The sequence below is a fragment of the Rhinolophus hipposideros genome (assembly GCF_964194185.1).
Source record: "Rhinolophus hipposideros genome assembly, chromosome: 2".
NCBI lineage: Eukaryota > Metazoa > Chordata > Mammalia > Chiroptera > Rhinolophidae > Rhinolophus > Rhinolophus hipposideros.
Window position 1 is genome coordinate 78356915 of NC_138048.1, and position 25033 is coordinate 78381947.

Below are 25033 nucleotides of genomic sequence, written 5' to 3' on the forward strand. Positions count from 1 at the left end.
GTCAAGGGAAGCTCAGTGGGTCCCGAAAGAAAACTGTCCATCTGCTTCCCAATGACCGTCTCCATGAACTTCACTCTTATAACTGTACATCAAAAAATGACAAGAACAGACTGGGACAAATTGTAGAGTTGATAATAATTAGGCAAATATGCACCAAAGATTAAAAGTTTTCAAGTCTGATCAGATAATCAAAAGCTTAAAAAATGATTCATTTATTTTTAGGAGATAAAATATGCTCATTTGATTTTATCAATAAACCAATGAGCAAAAAATATAAATCAGAAACTTACTTTCCTCCTCCTATTCAGAGACATCCTTGATAGAGTTCTTGATAAAAGGATTTACTATATACTTGCAGGGTCCAGTGCAAAATAAAACGTCAATGCCCCTTCTTCAACTGTTAAGAAATTGAAGGTAATAGTAACAAAGCCTTAAACTAAGCACAGAACACTTCTAAGATCATGGTCCCTGCATGAATGCACAAATCACATGTCCATGAAGCCTTCCATCCTGGGAGGGACCTCAAGGGACCTCAGAGGATTGCACTCTTTCTGATTTGAGGATCTTGAAGCATGGTAGTAAAGAGGTCTCAATTGGAGATCGGTACACTTCCAAGACTGTTGAATACTGGCTCGCTCAAAATACCATTAAAATCAAGTGCTGATGAGAAAAAACTGTAATTATTCTTACTGTGGTATGGGAGAGTACTACCTTGAGAGAGTTTTGGAAGAATCTTCAGGGTGAAAGAAAAAAAGTGTATTTTATTCACTTCATGTGTATTGGAGTCTCTTCTGGGATTTTTTTTTTTTTTTTAATTCAGGGTCTTCTTTATTGGAATGGGGTAGTTACTATGATACAATAATACTGAAATTGTAATGAATGAGTGTTTTGAAGTAAGGGTTCTGAAGAGTCTTAGGTAGTAAATATTTAATAGTATCAGTTGAAGAAATTAACATTTTGTTGTTCATTGTAATGAGTTTTTCAAGAAGGTCCAGGAACAAACAATGAAGTTATGTAAAATTTTTATTCCTGGATTAGATTCCCCTTTAATAGTAAAAAAAATATGTCGATGAGAATAGCGATACAGTGGAATAGTAGTTATGTTAATGTAGTTAGTAAGCTATGTCTGTGTAAACAATTTTTGTTTTCAAAAATAAAATAGATTTTATGAAAAAATATTGAAAAATAGTAAGCGATTTATTTCAATATGGGTAACCAATATAGTTATTTGTCTCAAAAATCAACTTTGGTAAAGTATAAAAATTAAAGCAAAACATGATTTCCAGGAACCAGCTGAATGAGAGAGAAAAAGAGAGAATGAAAGTGAACACTTTAGGAGACTAAAGGCTCTCTTGAATATTTGCCTTTCTTCTGATTTTCCTGATAATAACCATTGCCTATCTCTCCACTGCAGCAAAAGAGTACTTGCCACCCAGACTGCTAGGTTACATAAAAGTAGCATAATAGCTCTGCTTGAGTGAGGGTTTCATTAACATAGAGGCAGACTGACAATCTATATTTGAGCTTTTATCCCTCTACTCACTTTCAGTTTAAAATCCTTGTGTTAGTTGAATTTAATCTGTTAAGACTGCCTGTCTGCATTGATGTTTTATATTAAGGATTTAATGAACAACTCTTGACCAGGGGAGTTTGTCTGTCATGGCAGTGAATGAGAGTAATCAACAGTTGTTCTCTGGGGACTGGGACTCTTTCTAGACTTATAAGGACCAATACAGAATCATGTATTGCTTTGGTCTTTCTCCATTATAAATGATTAACAAGAGTAATAGATCTCTTTAGAGAAAATGAACTCTACTTCAATTGAAAGGCACCAAACAGAATATTTATATATAGACATATATCAGTGTGGCACCCCCCCCATCTATATACACTTAGATGTATAGGGACATGATAGCAATACAAACCAAAAGCCATTCAAAAGGAACTATAGTATATATATATATACACATACTTATATATGTGTATGTATATATACATATATATGTGTATATATGTATATATACACATATATTTTATAAAATCTATAAAGATTAAAACAAAAACTAAGATGGAATAAGTGGTACAAAAGATCTAGCTGAATGATGAAGGAAGAATAGAAAGATAAAAACAGATAATCAAAAAGAAAATCTAAGAGATTGGGAGTATAGGAATATAAAAGCCAATTTGGGCATATTATAAATCACATAAGGAGAAAAAAATTAAAGTAAAAAAAAAGAAATATTGAAGATACATCATTCAGAATTAAGAATATGTAGACCTCAGTTTGAAAAGGCCCATCAAATGCCAAACAGAAAATAAAATGAAAAACCAAAACCTGGGTATGCTATAACAAAATATGAAAATTTCTGAAATGAAGGGAAAATCTAAAAGTCTTCATAAAGAAGGGGCGATGGATTTCCACAAAGGAAATGAATCAATTTAAAATAGATTTTGTTGACAAAGATATTGTACTCAAGAAGATAATGGAGTATTACATTTTAATTAATGGTCAAAAATTATTTTGAACCTAGAAATTTATATCCAGACAATCTTTATTCAAATATGAGTTCTGAATATATTCTTAGGAATATAAGTCCATATTACTCATAATAAAAACAATGTTGGCTAAAGTATTATGATAAGAAGAAAAATGAATCTGCTCTGTTACAAATGATTTGGGAAGAAAAGACAATATCTGAATATTGATAATAAAAGACAGACCAAAGTAAAGAAACAACAACAAAAAACAATTTTATGGATAAAAGTCAGAACTAAATTCTAGGTAACGTCTAATAAACAATGGAAGAGGGAATGAAATTGAAAAAAAAAAAAAAAGTAAATGTGTACATGTTTCTTATGGAGAAAGTAAATAAATGATTTTTAAAAACCTTCAAGCTGATCCAAACTTGCTTCGAAAGGATAGGGAAAGGATAGTGATTTGGACTTTTATAGTAGTTCTGGGGTAGAGCCAGGGTAAGCAGGAGGAGCCAGGGCTTTAGTAATTTGTAACGCTTACCAACACCAAAAAAGGGAGCATCCAGATATTCCCAGATTTGGGGCATAAGAGAAGGGGGCGGGAGATTATGGGCTTGAAATCTGTGAGCCACAAATATCAAATATGCAGTCAAACTCTTTATTACATGCCCTCTATTTAATTACAAAAATTCTGACATAATGCCAAAATAATTTCTTGAACTTATATACTATATAATATAAAAACACCTATAATGGGAGATAGATACAGCTTTTCCCAAATATATAAGGCCAAGTGTGTTTTCTTCATGTTATTTAAAGTTCTAATGTAGTGTAGATGCAAAGAGAAGATTAAGTACAGATTTCTCTTAAATCAGTAAAATATAAAACCATAGGGAATAGGGTGATAAATGATTATATTGAGTATTGAGGACAGTGATTTTTGACAAGCCATACAACCTAAGTCTCAGTTTCCCTTTCTAATATGGAAATGATCTTTTGCCAGCACTTACTTTACAATATTATTTTGAGATCCAAATGTACGTATGAAGCTACTTTTAAATATAATGGGTAATATAAAGAAAATATTATATTTTGCACAATTGATCATATATACAAACTTGTCATATGTTCATAAATTTTCTCTTCAAAGTATTTGGTAGCACTAAGAACAAAGAACCAAAAAAGAACTTGTTAATTTTGCAGTTATTCTATCTTTATTTTATTTACCTTAAATGCATCCAGCAGAAAACATGTCTAAAATATAATAATCAGAAATATAAACATTCAGTCTCCTGGTACAAGAAGTATCATTGAAACCTGCAAGCATAGACCAGTTCTCTCTAGGTGTTCACTTCTATTGTTCCAAGCAAACAAGTCAGTTTCAAAAGCTAGGGTCCCCTATACATGGTTCGACGCTTACGGTGACTACCAATAACTGTGTGGCATTATGGACTATCCTTGATTAGTTATTCTAACACTCAGAAAGAAATAATGCTATAACTTAAAAGAATAGAAAAAATGTATTTACTAACTCCCAGTTGAATGATTATAATTTCTATGTATTCATAATATGTATCTGAATATCGTGCAAAAGGAAATCACAGTATCCCTGGGAAGAGACTATCCAACATGTTTTACTTATTATCAAGATGGTGCTGTTTGTATAAGTTATATACTAGAAAAAGTAATCTTTCATAAAACTGCAATATTCATCTTCTAATGATCTTGCTTTCAGTTGTCCAACTTTGTCCATATTTAAATAAAAAATACTTAGTTTTCTGAAGTAGTGTTATATCTGTGAAAGTATAAAATATGAACTACAATAACGGCCAACAGATGTTAAGATAACATATTGCTTCAGTTCAAAAAGAACAAAGTGCTTATTTGGAAGTGTTGGGTTTAAAAAGGATGATTTTTGATATTTTGAAGAATATGTAGCTTGAGGAGCATGCATTATAACATGTCATCTAATGAGATCATTCATTTTCACAACATGCTTGCATTTAAAAGAAAAATTTGAGTAATTATTATTTAAAAAGCTCACAATGTCATTATTACATGAATTTTACTTACAGTACATTGTTACAGTACACAATGAACACTATTGCAAATGGACACTTCAACATTCAGTGAAAATATCTACTCAGCTCTTTAAATTTCAAGTATAAATGGTATTCAACTATCCATACATTTATACACTGTATAGTCATTACATATGCTTAAAGAAACTGAATTGCTGTTGCTAAGCATTTCTCTCTAGTTATTTTTTTTTTAATTGATTTTCTTTGCAAAGGAGAAATGTGAATCTCACTTGGAGAAAATCTATGCCTTGGGGGCATTTTATAATGAATGACTTGGCTTATTTTGTGAAAGTGCTTGTACTATTTTGAGAAATGGATATACAGTAGGGTGGTTACCAGCAGTTTCCTTTGTTGTAATTTCTGAAAAGCAGCTTTCTGTGTTTCAGAGAATAATTGATTTTTTTTAAATAGTACTCTTAGCTGTATGTCTTATTTTATATCATTTTTCATATCGCTTTTAAAAAATACATGCTTAGTTACCAATTGAAGCACTACACACAACTATATTACATAGTTGTGTCTTTTCACATTAATTATTACTTTTTTAATACAATGCCTTGTACGTTTACCACCCAAATTCAAATCTCCTTCCATCAACAAATATTTGATCCCTTTTAATTTACCCTCTTTTACTCATTCTTCTGCCTCCTTACCCTCTGGTAATCACTAAACTGTTGACTGAGTTTATGAATTTTTCTTGTTGGTTTGTTTTGTTTGTTGCTTTCAGTTTTAAATTTCACATATGAGTGAAATCATATGGTTCTGGACTTTTTCTGTCCGAGCTATTTCACTTAGCATGATCATCTCAAGATCGAGCCATGTTGTTGCAAATATGGATGAACCTCGAGGACATTATGGTAAATTAAATGGTCCAGACACAAAATGACAATTCTATATAATTCCACTTATATGAAGTACATAGAATAATCAAATTCATAGAGAAAGAAAGTAGAATGGTGGTTGTCAAGGGCTGGAGACAGGGAGGAATGGGGAGTAAGTGTTTAAAGGGTACAGTTTCAGTTTTACAAGCTAGAGTTCTGTGGATAGATGGTGATAATGGTAGTACAACAATGAGAATGTATTTAATTTCATTGAACTGTACTTTTAAAAACAGTTAAGATGGTAAATTGTATGTGATGTTGGTAGAACAATTAATGTTGGTAGAAGAAAAAAGTTTAAAATAAAATATCAAGTCAAGCATTCTCAATTGCCACGTTCTCAAACAAAGTTAATAAGCATACATGAAGTTGTGTCATAATAACATAGTATGTTTGTCATATCACAATGTGAGAGGTTTTGGAATTTAGTACATTTAAAACACTAAATGTTGTCATGTTTAATTGAGAAGCCATTTTAAAGGGAAAGGCTAAATCAGAAAAGTTTAATTAAAATCAACTGAGCTAAAAGTTTAGATTTCTTTTTACATTGTGTTTTCTATTATTTTAAAGTGTCCTATATAGAGATGATAAAATATTTCATGGAATTTCCAAAAAGAAAAATATTTTCTATGTGTATACATTATTTATTGTTAAAAATATGGATAACTACACAAAATTAAGGGTAAAGTCAGGATGAATGAAAATCCAGATGGATTTTGTATTAAACAAAAGTATTTTCAGATGTTCAAGGCACTCAGGTTATGGTCTGCAAGTCTATAAATATCATATTGCTGTTCCTTTGTCATTATCATTCTGTAGATATTTATAAATATTTCCCTGACTACCTATATCAGTTACAGTGAAAAAATTTGATTAATGAATCTTCTTGCCATTACTGTTTTATTTTTTTCTTTTTTCTACTACCTTCTTGTTTTTTGTTGTTGTTGTTTTGTTTTACTTTTATTTCCCTTTCCCATTTATTTTTTCATTCTTTCCTTTATTTGTTCAGCAGGTAAATCTTCATTTATGTGGTGTTTTCATCAATCCATATACCAAAAAATAAAATAGAATAAAATAAAATGAACAAAAAAAACAGTACTTTTACATACAAACTATTTACAAGGGAAACATTGGTTTAATTTGCAAAATATATGTCAATAAAAATCACCAACTCATAGAATTAAACCAATTACCTCAAATGTCATCTCTTTTCCTGAAGATTTCTATCTCCTGTACCATAGTCATTGATTTCATTTACCTATATTTCTATGTTATGCTTCATTTATGATAGAGTTCTTGCAGAAATTCCTATTATGTGTTTATCTCTTATAGATATATTTCCCTTATTCCATGTTTGCTATATGTTTATAGAAGTTGCTGTTTTTGATCAAGTTATCTTATCACAAATTAACATGTTCTCCTTTATTGTTCTCTATAAAATTTATAATGGATAAAAGTACTAAACTTTTTGTAACATTTCTATTACTCATTACATTACCTCAGTGTCTACTCTAGAGTTAATTCTAGTTTGATGGCATATAATTCTATATAAGGTAGTTTTGTGAAACAACTGACATAAAAACACTATAACAATTTACAACATCAAAATATTGCAGTTATAATGTTTAATTTTATTTATGAACATAAATATGCATTTAGATATTCTATATAAACTAAATAAATGTTTATCTACCTTACCACATTCAACTCTTATATATAGTCAACTACATCATCTATTTGACATAGTTTATTCAATATAAGTCACTATACAATTAATTCTCAAATTATGAAATTATAAGGATCAAAAGGTTTCACTCTTAGCTAACATCCATAGTATTTTAAGGGATCTAAAAGTGAAAATTAAATTTTGTAATATAAGTAAAATGTTACAAATTACACATGAAATTATATAAACTTAATATGGACTATGATAAGTTAAAGTGGCATATTTTAAACCCAAGAGTGACTACCAATGAAAAAATATAACATAATTAGCAGGAAATTAAGGAGATAAAATGGTAAACCAAAAACTACTCAACTAATGCAAAATAGGGAATGAAGAAATGAAGGATACAGATGAGATCAGATAAATAAAATAACAAATCAAAAGCTGAAATATTTAAACTCAACCATAATGATAATTTCAGTTTTATTATATGGTTTCATATTATTCTCATTAAGAGGTGTTAAACATTGTAAATTAGTTTAGTCTTTATTACTTTTTGTATAATAAATCCTTCTATAAGACAATATGGAAGTACTTAAGGACTATTAACATTTGTTAGTGTTGCTCTATCTTTAAATTATTGTAAGGATTATGGGTATCATGGTTGTGAGTACAGAATTTAACTAGGGAAGACAAGGTTAATAGAAAATTTCTTATGTGATGTTGATCATGATAGTATATGTCAAGTCAAATTCTGGAAAGACATTTAGGGATGTATGTGACTAGTACCCCTTAAATCACTGACTCTTAGATATTAAGGAGGCATATATTTCTGGCATAAAATGTGTAAATGTGTAAAAGCCATATATATTACAGAGGGTACCAAGAATGTATACACATTTTAAGAAAGGAAACAACTGTATTAAAATTGTAATACTCAATATATATTGATAACAAAAGATGACAAGTCACGTTTGACTTTTGCAATTGCAAGAGATGCTCAAAGTGGTTACCATCAGTGTAATTTTAATACAGTTTTTTCCTTTCTTAAAATGTGTACACATCTCACACACACATATATATATATATATATATATATATATATATATATATATATACATACATATATATATACACACACATATATATACATATATATTCATGTTAAAATCAAAAGATTTGAAAAGGCAATTAAATAAATATTTTCATGCAAAGTTTTAATTATAAATGTCTCCTCCAATAGGCTATAAAGTACCCTAACAACACAAAAATTAAACACCCTTTTATACTTTAAACATCCTTTGATACTTTGTATCTATGATAAATACTGGTGAATCTCAATATGTGTATATTGTTTCAATAAAAGGTAATAACATATGTTCATTCAGTTCAATAAAATGCATGTTAGATGTAATTTACTTTAATAATTATAAACACACATTATGTATAAAATATTTACGTATTAATCACAGTATACAAAGAAGACTTCCCTGATCTCCTTATATAAACTCTACAAGTAAAATAAACATAGAGGGTCCTAACATATGAGCTTGATATAAGCATGTTACAAACATAACCTATTGATATGAGCAAACCAATGCCTTGTTTCTATACTTTTAGCTTTGAGAAAGCATTGATGGCACATGGAAGTTAAGTATAGTATTATTAGGTTGAGATTTTGTGTGATGAATTGAATAGGTGAGGAGGAAGATGATTTAGTTTTAGTTTGGTATCCAACAAGGTAAGCACTTTTGGCAAAATAATCTAAACTTTTGTTGCTTCAACTTCTATTTCTTAAAGTAAATGGTATAAAAGAGATGCTGGCTAAAATGTCTTTCAGCCATAAAGTTTTATCAGACTAAGGGTAGCTCTGAAATAGTGCACAACAACATATTGTAGTATCAGTGGCAGTCAGAATTCAATTACTAAAGAAAATTCACAGAACCCCAAATGGCAACTACACAAATCAATGATTATTGCAGGAAAAGGATATGATATAGAAGAAGCATATAAAGTAAAAATATACATGAATCTCAGTCTGCCTCACAGAAATGGTACAGAGTCCACCGGCTTGAAGTCTTCCTCTAAGAGTTTTGCTAGGCTATGTTGTTTTTTTTTTTTTTTCCTCTCAGATTAGGAACCACCAATATAGACACAGAATACATTGAAACCAAAGTGAAGACTTGGCAAAAGTTCCTTACATTCTAGTGATAATGTTGGCATATTTTTGCTATATAACCGGTCTTCCAGGGGAACTCCAAAAATGTGTGTAAATCACCAGTCTCACTGTTATCAATAAGCAATTTGGATAGGTTCTACATACAGCCCTAAATTCCTTGGACACAGAAATTTCATGCATTGACCAGTGGTCATTCCTCGTATTTCAGTAAACTGTTAAGCCAATTCCAAGCCTACTGCATAAACTCTCACAAGACACATAAAGACACATAACATCACTGTATACAGTAACTCTAAAAATAAAAGAGTGGAGAATCAAAAACATTAATCATAATTGTCACAACTATGTGTACTGCCAAGAGAACTGGGGGAAATAAAGTTACAAAGAGTGTGGGTCATTTTTTCTATAGTTCATTTAAAAATATTGTTTAGGATACTTTTTGTAGTTTGTAGGCTAGATGCTATCTATTACAAAAAGTTTATAATTTATTACAACAGTTTAATGAATATAAAAAATTAAATTAAAACTATCTTGGCAGAAAATTAAAAGAGCCTTCTGATTCCAAATTGTCTATGCACATTACTATACTTAATTTATTAAGACTGTGAGCTAACAGAGCAAAAAGCCATTTTGATTAATTTTATTATGACAAATCATCAAAAACAAAACTACTATTTGAATCCTCAAAAACAAAATCTGATATTTACTTCAACGCCCAAATTTTGTCTGTAAATGTTACTATGTTTTTTTTTCTACAAGGAAACTATATCTATCTATACATGAATTAAAGATACATGAAATAAAAATTCTGAAGAGTCATAATAGTATTTTATGGTGATTGGGATTAATTCAAAAAGATTTTACATATGTACCATATGCCAGCCTACTAAATATGCATATATTAAATGACATCCAGATAGATTATATTGAACAAAGCTTTAATGAATTCTTAAGCAACACAGGTTTTCACAAAGCTTGATGTAGAAACTCTTCTTACCAATCAATTCTGTATATGTTTAGAAGACAAATAAAATATTACAATATTTTCTATTTCTTACATAACATTTCAGATTCCATGTACTGCAAATTATTTTCTAACTAGTAAATAACGCCTCGAGAGTACAAAACTCACTGATAGCTTGTCAACTTCCTAATAAAGAGTGCTGGTTTGAATTTCTACTATCAAATTCTGAGAAAACAAAAACTTAGTTTTAGAAAAGGATTCCAAAAGCATAAAATTATAAGTAAAGATACTATAGTTCCTTTTCAAATAAAATTATTTGAACACCCTTAGTACATGCAAATGAGGATCTCAATTAGATATTTAAAAAGAAATAAAATATTTTGATGGAAATAGCTCACATAAGCTTTGTATAAAAACAATAATAGGAATGGTAACAATGATGAGAACTCAATTACCTAAAACATATACATTGAAAAATTGGATAATGACAATATAATTTGGTATATGTCACTTCATTAAATTCTATGCAAATTATTTAATATATGTATTCAGAACCACTTAACTCCCCAAATTAGGCCTAATGCTGCCTTATACATTAATGTATTTTTCCATTGTCCATTTATATAATGCCTGCAATAATTTAATATTTTTTTTTCAAAAAGTACTATAAGTTATCTCAAGTTTTTTAACATCCTATCATATTTGGCATCTTCAGTAACAATCATGTGCATATTGACAAGGATCCATGAAACAAATCCTCAATCAACATGAGATCCTCTGGATACTGGTTTACAATTTGCCTTACTCTCAAAATTGAGATATTCAAATTTTAGCCATTTCCTTATCAGTTACTTTGATATTCTGACTATTATGAAAACTTGACTGTGTATATACTAGTTAATTTATTTTCTCATCACTGATCACCTGGATGGTTACAATAAACTCCCTTTTCTGTCTATCCATCGCGACACTGCTTTATTGTCAGATTTGGATATAGCCAGTAAAAATGTGGACATCTGAAATAGGCTGTCCCCATTTCTGGTTTCTCCACCAACATATAAAGAGTTTAGACGTTGTAATTCCCAAATTCATAATAAGAAAAAAGCTAACCAAACTAAAATTCAGAGAATGTACATCAGATAATTGAGGTGACAAGGCAAATTAATGCTCTAAAAACTGGAGAAACTTGAATACAGAGAATCACAGCATACCTGGAGTGGAAGCAGGTTGGATCAGTAACTGGGAAGCACATTTAAACAGTAGTTGACTGATTTCCGGAGGCTGGGCATGGACTAGCTTGAGAGTTAAAAACTCCTGAGGCAACAGTCATATGGTTGCCTCCACTTCCTCATAGTTTTTATAGTGATGATTGGAAAAACGATCTTCCTGCTTTTAGTAGGAAGAGGGGAAAAGTAACCATTTTGACTTTATCCAAAACATTCTGTTCTCAGTGGTAAAGTCCTGCCCTCAGGGGAAAAAGTGCTTTCCCAGAATCTGGTATGTTATAAGGGAAGGGCAATTATACAAGCCTTTCTACCTTCCCTGTCATACATATGGAGAAAAAAAAAAACAAACAAAAAATGCCAAGAAACTCATCTGAAGGTCATAGACCAGGGACTCTTGTCCAGTAAAAAAGCTAAGGTTTAAGCATATGAATACTTCCTCTCTCCAATACTTTACCACCTTATCGATAGGACTCCAATATAACAGTGGAACCCAATTGAATGGGCTATTAGAAATAGACTATTTATTTAAAAGAAGTTTCTAGAAAATCCCAAAGGCAAGAGTTCAGACATATAATAGCACACTAGAGGACATTGAAGCCACTGACAACTACAGCTACAATAGACATTAAACACAGCCTAACTCATATCAGGTAAATGTAAAAACCTTACACTAAAGACCTATACATCTCTTTTTCTATAAACTAACATATCATATTTAGCTTTCAACAAAAACAAAAAATTATGAGTTATGGTAAAATTCAAGAAAAATGCAGCCGAAAGAAACAAGCAAGCATTGGAATCACACTGAAATATGGCAGCTATTTTAAAATTATTAGACCTAGAATTTAAAATGACTATGATACCATGCTGTGCTCTCTATTGAAAAGAGTGAATGATGTTCAAGAACAGATACGCAGTATGGGAAAAAATAAGGAAAACAGAATATATTAAAAGAAAATGCTTGAAATCAAACACTGTAAAATAAATGAAGAATGCTTTTGATTGAATCATCAGTAGTGTGGACATAGCTGAGAGAAAAAAATGAGTTTGAAGATATATGAATAAATGATCCCAAAATTGAAAACCCCAAATAAAAATAAGAATGAAAAAGAGTATAGAATATTCAAGAAGTGCAAGACAATTACAAAAGTGCGAGACTAGAATTTTGCAAAATTGTTGACAAATATTAAATCACAAATCCAGGAAATCAGAAGAATCCCGGACTGTACCAAAAAAAAAAAAAAAGTACACTTAGGTATATCATAATCAATTGCTAAAAGAGAGACAATCTTGAAAGAAGTCAGTGGCTGGGGAATATTACCTATTGAAGAAAAATGATGCTATTTACTTTGAAATTCTTTTAAAAAAACATACAAACAAGAAAAGTGCACTAAATTATTTAATGCGTTGAAAGAAAAAAAAAACTCATCAACTTAGAAATCTCTTTTGAGTGAAATTATCTTTCAAAAGAAAAGGAGAAAAAAAGACTTTCTCAGACAAACTAAACACAATGGAATTTGTTGCCAGTAGACCTATTTCGCAAGAAATGTTAAAATAAGTTCTTCATAGAGAAGAAAAATAATATGTCAGAAACTTATGTCTACATAAAGAAAGAACATTACAGAAGGAATAAAAAAAAAGTAACATTGCTTACTTTTCTTATTCTTAATAACTAATAGATAACTTTTTTTAAAACAATAATAGCAACATTGTATTAGGTGATTATAGCTTATGGGTAAGTGAAATGACTGACACCAATTAAGCAAAGTATGGGAAGAAAGTGTTAGGGATATTTGGTTATAAGCTACCTAAACTACCTGTGAAGTGAGGTAGTGTTATTTGAAAGTTGATTTAGATTAGTTGTAGACCTATATTGCAAAATGTAAGACAATCATTAGAATTAGTTTTTTTTTTGTTTGTTTGTTTTTTAATTAATTTATTTATTTATTAGTTTCAGGTGTACAAAACAAGGTAATACTAGAATTAGTTTTAAAAGAAGTATAATTGATGTGCACAGAGAGGAGAGCAAATAGAATCATGCAAAATACACAGTCTAAACAAGAGAAAAAGGAAGAAAAGGAAGAAAAAAGAAAAGAAAAAGAAAACAAAGGGAATTCAAAAAAAAGAAAACAAGTGCAGTGGGTAGAAAACAGTTATAAACATGGTAGATAGTAATCCAATAAATCAACAGTCACTTTAAATGTGAATGATCTACATTCACCAATTAAAAGACATATAGTAAACAAAAGAGAAAAAAAATCAAACAACAACAAAAACACACACACAAGACCCACTATATGTTCTCTATAGGACATCCACTGTAAATATAAAGACAGAGATATACTAAAAGTAAAGGGATAGAGAAATATATACCATTTTAATATTAACCACAAGAAAGTTGGAGTTAGCTACATTAATTTTAGACAAAGCAGAGAGACTTTAGAAAAAAAAAACACAAAAATTGTAAGGGGAAAGAAAACGATTACATAATTATAAAAAGGTCATTTCTCCAGGATATACTGATCCTTAATATATATGCATCTAATGACAGAGCATTAACAGTATACGAGGCAAAAGCGTATTGAACTGTGCTGTGGTCTGCATTGAGTCCTCTCAAAATTCACATATTGAAGTCCTAAACCACAGTGCTTTGGAACATGGCTGTACTTGAAGATAAAGGTTAAGGTTCTGGGTTAAGGAGGACATTAATGTGTGTTCTAATCCAGTTGGACTGTCATCATAAAAAGCGGAGATAAAGACACAGACATACACACAGAAGAAAGGCCATGTAAAGACAGGGAGAGGCCTACCATCTGTGAGCCAAGAAAAGATGCCTGAGAAAAAATCAAGCTTGCTGACACCTTGATCTCACACTGCTAGATTCCAGAATTGTGAGAAAGTGTATTTCTGTTGGTTAAGCCACGCAGTCTGTGGTAGTTTGTTATGGTGACCCCAGCAAACTAATGCAAACTGCGAGGAGAAATAGTCAAACCCATTATTATAGTTGAAGATTTCAAAACCCCTCTCTCAGTAATTGACAGCTTCAGCAGGCAGAAAATCAGTAAGGACGTAGTTGAACTAAACAGCATCATCAATCACCTGGATCTAATTGACATTTATAGAACATTTTATCCAACATCTGCAGCATATACATTCTTCTCCAGCTCATAGGGTACATTCACCAAGATTGACTGCATTCTGGGCCTTAAAACACATTAAAAAAAAAACAGAAGTCAAACAAAAATGTTCTCAGACCATTGCAAAATTAAACTAAAATCAATAGCCACAAAATAGCTGAAAAATCTCAAAACACTTGGAAAATAAGCAACACATTTCTAGATAATATATGGGAAAATGGAGTCTAAAGAAAAAGTAAAAAAAAGGCAGCTTTAGTTTCAAATCACCACTATTGCCAAATGTGGCATGGATAATCAACATAAATTAATGGCTCCTCAATTTCCATAAATGAATAATAGAGATGATGTCTTTCTTCCAGGGTTGTAGAGAGAGAGATAATGAAAGTAATTCAAATTAAAGTTTGAGTTCTTGTAGTCAATCGATGGCAGGCTTTATTAATGTAGTATCTTAAATACATTATGTCACTAGCTCTTTTACAGGACTGAGGTGGGGCTCAGGGAATCCCCAATTTATAGCCATGGCAGACAAAATTGTGGGTAACCCGGTAGTCCACTTTTTGTGTTTGGTATCTGAAGTAGGATCTAGTCCTGTGGAACCGAGCCCTTAATCTATGGGGCCTGTGCCAATTCCAAAGTTAGTGCCATGGTTGAATTGCAAGGCACCCAATTGGTGTCTGGAGATTTAGAGAGTCTTGATTGGTGTGGAAAACTGGGTATTTGCTGTCAGAAGTGGTGTTCTCTGAGTGTTAGAAGGAGTATTAAAAGGAAACAGAAACAGGGATTTTTTTTGTTTCCTTTTAGTAACACAGTATTTGTCAAGAATAGGTACTCAATAAATATCAAGGGGATAATGAATGAATAAATTAAAGTTTTATTTCTTGTGTGTGAAGTTTCTTAAAAATTGAAAATTAAAAAAAAAATGTGAGTGTCTATTATGTACTTGTACCACAATATTACACTAGAAGAAAGCCATTATTCAATTTACTAACATTTTAAACATTCTCCTAGTTTCAATCCATCCATCCATTCTTGTACTATTTTAGGCACTGGGAGATAATGCAGTGAACAAAATACTGAAATCCCTACCCTCCTGGAGCTTACATTCTCATATATAGACACTCATCTAAGTCCCTAAATTACGTAAAGTGGTGTCATATGCTATGGAAATGTCATTGCCTAAAGGAAGTTTTGCTTGAATCTTAGGCTTCTCTATTATATGTTCTCAAATAATAATGCATATCTTTCTCCTTATCTCTTACTAAAATTAAATCATTATTTGAGTCATTATTAAATACAAATTAAATACAAATTAATTATTTTAGTAATATCTGCCTCACTTAGACTCGCAAGACCAAAAATCAAAAATGTCACTTTTCTTTTCATTATTCTATGCTCATTGCCACACAGTAACAACAACAACAACAAAACAAAACAAACAAAAAAAAATCACACAATAAGTAAATGAATGAATAAATAAATGTCTAAATTGGTGGCTTTATTTAGTCTTCAACTCTGTGAGCTTAGAATAATTAATAAAGGATCGAATATGACAGAGCTAATACTAAGAACAATAAACAACTTATTCAAATCATTCGCATGACAGAATTAATAAGAAAACCTGGCTCTACTGAATATTAATATGATTAATTTCCCACACTACACAGACTCACTATGTTAAAACAATCCCAAAATTGAAATCAGATTCTACAAAACTTGTAAATTATGTTATCATTAAATCAGTAGAAAAATAATGAACTGCTCTTACTAATTACAAAAATAATGAACTCCTGCTCTTACAAGAGTATAACATATCATCAGCATTCTTCCTAAAGACTCTCTATCATAGTATTCGCTAAAGTGCATTGTGTTGATAGTCATACAATCTTGATGACATCAATAGGTTTGGAAATCTTTACCTAGAAAAGGAAACTTTAGTCCTCCGACCCAAATAGTGAAAATCATGGAAATGCTAAAATGATTATAAATTTCAAATTTCATGTAACGTGTGGTAATGATATTCTGACAATTTTGTGTAAAAAAAATCTTAAGCAGATGCGATACAGTCCAAGAGAGTTAAAACATTTCTCTATTTCCATCCCTGAATTTATGCTCTTTTGTGCCTTTTGTCATTGTAGGATTCCATTCTCATCATTGTATTTTTGGTGGGTTGTCTGATTCCCTCCCCACCCCATCCCCGCTCTCCTGCCCTGGTCTTTTTCTCTCTCCAGCTTATATTTTCTTGCATATAAAGAATGAAAAGACCTGAATATATCTATTATTCCCTTGACTAAAAGCATAACAATTAATTTCAATAATATTGAGCCCAATGGATATTAAATTCATTGGTTAGTCCAGCATTTACCTTATCTAAAATATATAGTAAGCATACTGTCAATATTCATACACATATGAAGCCAAACTCATTTTGAATTACATAAGGAATCTGGGCATTAGGGCGATATTTATGGTTAACTATGGTCATTAACAGGAATATGAACTGAAAGAAATGCAGCTATTTCCTCTGAAAAATTTGCAAAGCAGAAATTACTTTTTTGTCCATTTCATTCCACCAGAATGTAAACTACAGGACAGCAAGGATATTTTTTGTTGAATGCATTCTTCCAGTATTGAGAAAAATGCCAGGTGTGTAGGAGGTACTAAATTTTTGTTAATACGAAAGGGCATTAGATTACTTCCTACAGCTTAGTAACACTAGGAATAACACGAATAGCCATTGTTTTAGCTAAAACAAGCAAAATAATGAAAGTATATGCTTCTTCAGAATTCATGATCTTATAGAATTAAGAAGTAAAAGTTTGTAAAATCACATTTTAATTCATCAAAATTGAATGAAACAATGTGTCTATATATTTTGGCAAGCTAAAACACAAGTATTTTAATTCTCCTTTCATTTAATGAGCATGCTGCAAAGCAATCAGCGGTTTGCAGGATGTGTAGGGAACTAATAAAAAAGAACAACATTTATTTTTTAATTAGAGTCAGGTAAAGGTATGGAGTGAGATTCATTTAGAATACGTTCTATTTTTTTTTGTCATGAGTAATGCATTTTCTTTGTTATATTTGCTGATGATACAATTGCAAGAAATAAAGATTCTAGTCGTTACCGTTTTACAATTGAGCTTGTATTTACCCACCTTAAAAGTAACCTATGTGAATATTGTGCCTTGAAAAACATATTTATATAACTGTAAAAAATTTGTTAACTATGGCTAGTGTAGGTAAGAGAGAATTCTCATTAATTGTACCTAATAGTAGATTTACTGTGACGCTCGAGGGACCTTCAGGGCACTTCACTGGCTGGAGCCCCATCCAAGGGATATTTCATAAAGTCATTTGTTTCTGTAGAATTAGGAAAGTAAGCTCTCGTTTCATTCTTCTCATAAAAATACCCTCCAACATTTTATAAGTTTTAGGCTTTACAAATTTTGCATTTGTCCATTGTTAACATTGTTCATCACTTCAGAAACAAAACTGAATTTACCAACATACACTTTTATATTATTTTCCCACGTAAAGTCCTTTGGTTTATACACCATGAAAAATATCATATAGCGATGTTAAAATTTCCAAAATCAGTTGTTAATATGAGAGTTTTGTCTAAATTAGTTACCTTCCCATTTTAAAAAAAAACATACATTTTCTTGGAAGGGTGCATTAGATACCAATTCATCTGACCTAGCATTTGGCATAAGGCATGAAAGTCAGCATATTTGTAAGTGTCACTTCTATAAAAAGGAAAAGGTCACCACTCATTTTACCTTGTAGAGTGAACATTTTTTCAGTAATAATCTGATAACTTCCACAAGGTAAACATATTGTCAAGATCACTTTCTATCACATATTAAAATTGGCATGAATTTCCCACTATTTATATCATACATAAGTCAACTATACTAGTATAATAATATAAAAGAGAAAGAGAAAAAATTGTACTAAACAGTTGATTCCCCTAACATTTATGTAACTACTGCGCATCCCTTATGATTTTGTGTATATGTTATGATGATCTGACACACAAAATTAACCTATGTGTTAAACATATTTTGACTTTGCATGTCAGATCACCACACAAAACACACAGAATCATATGTGTGTGTTGACGTCTGTATTTGTACCATAAGTATAAAGTTGTGTTTCAACATCTTTGTTTTAGATCTTGCTTGTATTGCTTTTGTAAGTGGACACAGTATAGAGACTCCTACCATTGGCATTTGCTCCTCACAGGCTTTAAAAAAGATTTATATAATTTTCAAATTTGAAAATATCTTCACAGATCGAATTGTACAGGCTTGAGGTTACAAACAGAATTTTTTTCTTTTTCTTCTATTTATAATCCTTGACAGAGATGAGCTTTCTTTTCCCCTGTGCCATTAATGGAGATTTTTATTTTTTTCAAATCACTCTCTTTTGCTGAGAAAGAAGTCCCTCCAGAACACCTGCCTGAGAGAGATACACTTCTCTCCTCACATGAGACATTGTCAGGTTTTTTCAGTCCAGCATGACAGTGACAATCCCAGGATCTTTCTGATAGAGTCTATTTTGCTTGAATTTGCCTTCTGATAATTGATGGAATTCAGTCAATAGAATATAAATGCAAACCTAAAACTTTCTATTTGGCAACAATTTCTCACCACTTTTTTTAGATGGAAAGGACATTTGTATGTGTGTTTGATACATAGTTTTTCAATATAGTGTTTGCAAATATGATCAAAGTTTTTAGAATTTTTAAAATAAAAGGCTGACGGGTTGTATAAGATCAAAGACTTGATTTGAATTTAACACTAAGTTATTTTCCTACCCTTTATACAAACATGGAATATACTTTCAAATGGAAGTGTAAACAAAAGAGGGAACAAAATCCTCAACATCTCTCTCAGTTAAGGACAAATGCTAGAAAGAAATATTTATTTACTATTGGTATTACAAAAAAATCACCTGTGGTAAGACATCATACTCTTGTTGATTGAGCCTAAATACATGAAAAGCAGCACCACTTATAGAAAGAAAATAAAGTTTTACTATGCGGTTCCTAGTTTCAGAAATGCTATCTTCAAGAAATAGTATTTACCTTTACAAATCACTTCTTACTTTCTATGAAAACAATAATTAATATTCATTCTTAACAAAGCAGTTTCTGGAATTATTATGTTTAAAATCTATGACATTTCCTTGAACAAAGGCTATTTGAAGGCTCAAAACACAGCAGAGAATCAGAGACTATCTGGAGAAGAATTCTGAGTGTGATAAGGAATTTCTCCAACAGAAACAGTCCTCGGCAAGGTAAGGATGACTTCAACTTGTCTGCCATTCCTTCCTTATTTATATCTTTTTGACTATCTTTTCACTTGGTCAGGAGTTTATCAGTGCTAAGACTGTCTTTGACCTTAGATTGCACTGCTAAAATGTACTTCATTCCCCAGCGATGTATTCCTCTCATTATCATCACAATTATGTTCTGTGACATGATCATGCAGGCCTTGTTGAGCAACAAACTACTTAATCTGATAAAACTGACCGCATTTCAGTTATGATTAAGTTAGTTTATATAAACAATTTAAGGAGAAGTCAACATCACAAATCAATTATTATGGATTTATTCCTCATATTAAGAGACTAAAGAAGAAAATTCAAATAATTTTCAGTAGCTCTTAATAGAGCATTAAATGTTCAATATCAATTTATAATTAAAAAAACTTCAAGATAACTTTAAAAAGATTTTTTAGAGCTACTGATATTTCATTATGAGTCTTGTGCCCCATGCATCTTGCTGCATGTATAAGGAATCCAAAGTTTCTTTAAATACTTTTTATCTGGATCATCTTGGGGGGTTGATTTCAGCAAGCAGTCCTGAGGGTTGGGGTAATGTCTCCCTCTCTTGCTTAGTTTTTTCAAAATGGTGTGTTCCCCGAGCCTGGCATTCCTCTACTCTAAAGCAATCACTATGCTTAGTGTAGAATATTAGAATAATTTAAGTCCTGAATTATGCAGTAAAATATGAAGAAAAAAATAAGTGGTTTTAGTTTTAGAAAGAAAAAAAAATCGCAATATAATTATTTAGGGATACTATAATCACCTACTTAGACGACCTAATCAATTAAAACAAGCCAATTAAATTAATATATATATATATATATATATATATATATATATATATACACATTTGTATGTATATATATGTATATATATATACACATTTATATATATCTATATCTATATCTATCTATCTATCTATCTATCTATCTATCTATATATATATATATATATAAAGCAATACATAAGTTATACTGACTCTAGGAATCAACTTAACAAGACAACTCAAGACCTTTATAAAGTAACTTGAATACTCTACTGAAAAAAACACAAAGATCTGAATACTTAGAGATTAAATACCATGTTAATGGGTTCTATAGCTTACATTTGTAAATATATCAGTTCATCTGTTCAGCTCTCTCTCTCTCTCTCTCTCTCTCTCTCTCTCTCTCTCTATATATATATATATATATATACACACATGTATATACATATATATGTATGTACATATATATACAGTTATAATAAAAAATTTGAAGACTCTTTAAGAATGCCATATTCTAAAATACACATGGAATTTTAAAATCATAAATAAAATATATACTTTTTAAAAAGAGCATTTTTTTCTACCAGAGCTATTTAGTAAAATTCTATAGTAATAACAATAGATCTTAGTGAATGAATATGCCCATTTGTAAATGATGAATTAAAGATGTGGCACCACAAAATATACAGGGAAAAATGAATTATTTAGTAGATAGTGATTTTTAAAAATCATCTCAGAGTATGGAGAACAAGAAGATATGTCCTACTTAAAACACGTACAAAAGTGATCGCAAAAGGGTTCCAAACCTATATGTGGACTATCAATATTTAACCCAAAATAATACACTTGTAGAGAATGCACTACAATTTGAGAGTGATAAGACTTTCTAAATAATAAAATTGTATTGTCCATATAAATTTTCAAATATATTTGTTGATTTCCTTGAAACATGTTGCTAAAATTTTGATTAATTACACTTACAGATTTATTGGAGAATAATTGATATTTTTGTTTTAATATTAATTTGTCCTATATAAGAAAATATCTCCATTATTAAAGTTCTTTGTGTGAATTTTAATATTAAGTATCAGATCACACTATGACCTTTGATGAGAGGGAAAGAACTAAGGAAGAAAGTTTGAGTAAGGAAAAGGTAAGATATAGCAGTTTGAAAAATTAGGAGAATAAATCTACTAAAGCAACAGGGTTGACTTGCCAGGCAATATTCAGAACATATTGTAACCCTAAGATCACAAAATCAAGGGAATTTTGTGATAATGAATGTGATAGAAGGAAATAAAGAAAAAAGAAGTTAATGGGATATTTGTCATGACAGGGCTTTGCATCTAATGCACATAACAAGGAAGTGTATAGCATAATGTAGCTTAAAATGATGAAAGGAAGATGTGAATCTTCAAAGTATTGTAAGCCATACTATAATGTGTGATTTTAATTAGGAGTGATTTTAATTAGTACTTGTGCTGGGAAACTAAAAGTCTAAGGGACTGCTGATATAGCATGCATGTTATTTGCATTCAAGACATTCGTTTTGCAATGATGATCTATACTGAAAAGATAACTCTATCCAAGCTGCTTGAAAAGTTCCAGGGTTCTGCTTTATAGTGGTCATGTTCTGCGAACATTAAAAGAAGCAACCTTGAGAAAAAAAGTAAGCTATATGGATATACAATTACAAATCTTAAATTGAATCATTCTATTACTTCAAAGAAGTAACCCTTCGTGTCTCAACTCAGATGAAATACCGGGTACCATTTCATAGTAAGGAGCACCATTTCTGTGCAAGAATTAAGTTGAGGCAGATATTCTTTGTGATGGGTTTTGTCTCACTGTTTTGCCTCATCTAAAACGTCCTGTCTGACCAAAGTTTCCTTCCAGCATTTCAGTTTCATTCTTTAATGGAAAAATTCCCCACATTTGAAAACATTTCCAAATGGATCACGCCCACATTCAAACTCTATTGAAATTGACTCTCTCCAGACCGATACTCATTATCCAACCTTGTACCTAAAAATGTCTCCAAAGACAACTTTCTCTTCTCACACTTCCATACTCCCTAAAATGCTTGAAGGAAGGGAGAGTATTTAGTGTACATCTTCTCTAATGTGTATTTTAGGCCATGATTCTGATACGATCATTTACCATTTATGAACTGCAATCTGCTTCCCACGCTCCCAATTCACCTATCCTTGAAAACAGTCTTGGTGATAACAGAAAATCAATCACATATCTCTCTTCATCAAATTCCACACTACTATGTTAACATGTGCAAATCTAACATCAATACTAAATGGGTATTTTAATGTAGTGCCTGACATTTTGAACCCCACTGAGATCTATTCATCAATACTCTTTAATCTCCCTTAAAGATTTTCAAATTTATTTTCCCACTTATGTGCTATAATTACATCTTCTAACAGAATCTTAACCCCAAAGCCAGATTTTTTAAAATGATAAATGCTAGGGTATTCTGAGTCACTAAGTTCAGACAATAATATCACATCTTCCCTTGACTGCTGAAGCTCAGTTTCTTCATGGTGTCTCCTAATGCCATTCAATCTAACTTGAGCCCCGGTGCCTGGTTCTGTTTTTCAAAGGTTTACCTTTAAATTCCTGCTCAAACTATGTCATTTTATTGCAGCATTTTATCAGAATAAAATATCTTCACTGATTTATTCTGACAAATTATAATCTATTTTGTATACTACATTTTTCTATATACACACAAAAATAAGTATATGTGTTTCTTCTTCCTATTGTTATATTAAAAAAAATTAGGTGAAGAATTATGTTTTAATTTTTATATCCAAAAATGTCTAACATTTTACCTAATGTATATTAACAATCCATACATTTTTTGAAATAATAGAGAATATCCACAATGAGAAAGAGAAAAAGTAAACTGGCTTTGAATCAGTTGAAGAATTTTTACAGGGCTGGAATAAAATGAAATGGGTCGGCACACATTTTAGGCACAAAACTTAAGGGGGCATGAAAACATGTTCAGTCTTGTTAAATTATACTTTAGAAATCAAATGTGAAGCAAGAATCTATGATTAACAGATATAAAATTTTTAAATAAAGTTTGGATTATTAATTTGTTCTTTTGCCTTATTGTCCAGCAGGACTTAATATGGCCCTGGATGGGAATGAGGAGAACCATGGGATAAATGTACAGGAATAGAAGCAAACAAAATAGGTACCATGATGGGTAGAAACAATAGAAATATAAGAACCATGAAAAAGAAAGAACAGATATCACACAACTTACTTTCCCCCTCAAGTTTGCTAATTTGAGCAGCTCTCATTGTAAGCAGGAAGCGAACACACATAATTTTGCTTTTTGTTGTTATTTTTAAAGAAACAGAGAAAGTGAATTTGTGATAGACCTAGAACAAAATCAGTTTCACAGTCCCACAGAATTTATAAAAAGTAGAGAAAATTTCCTTAGGGTCAATAACGTTCATTTGGAAAATCTTTTTTCCATTTTGTCACTACAAATTCCATATACTTTGTTAATCTAAACATTACCTCTCTTATTGCTCAATGCTTTTTTTTTTTTTTTTTTTTTTTTTAGTTTCAGGTGCACAAGACAAGGCAATACTTAGACATTCATCATTTATATCCCTTACACTACGAACCCCCCCTCCCTCCTCCCCCCATCCACTATCCCTCTGACATCTCACCGAACCACCACATTGTATATATAAAATTATAGTTGGCATTCATTATTGTTCAGCTTCAGTTGTACAGTACATTGATCAAGCATCTACATCTTCCCTGAGGTAGTCTCACAAATGGGACACGTGTTTTTGATTAATCATGTTTCTAGGAAGCCACGAGCACATGTTAAAACAAAAACGTTCATGAAGGGATTAGGAAACAGTTGGTAACCACAAGATGGCCTCAGGGTTTTTGAAAATTAATTTGTGGAACGTAATCAATAATGTTGTAAAGATTTTGTAGGGTTTCCAATGGACACGTGTCCCATTTGGGAGACCACCTCAGGGATACTGTAGATGCCTGACCGTGGCACTGTACACCAGAAGTTAAACATTAATGAATGCCAACTATAATTTTATATATAAAATGTGATGGCTCGGTGCAAGGTCGGAGGGATAGTGGACCGGGGGAGGGGGGTTCAAAGTGTGAGGGATATAAATGATGAACATCTAAGTATTGTCTTGTACACCTGAAACTAATAAATTTAAATAAGTAAATAAATAAATAAATAATTTATTAAAAATTTTCAGAAAAAAAAAACAAAAAACTAAATGTAAGAATAGAGTATAAATGTCAAATATAAGGACAT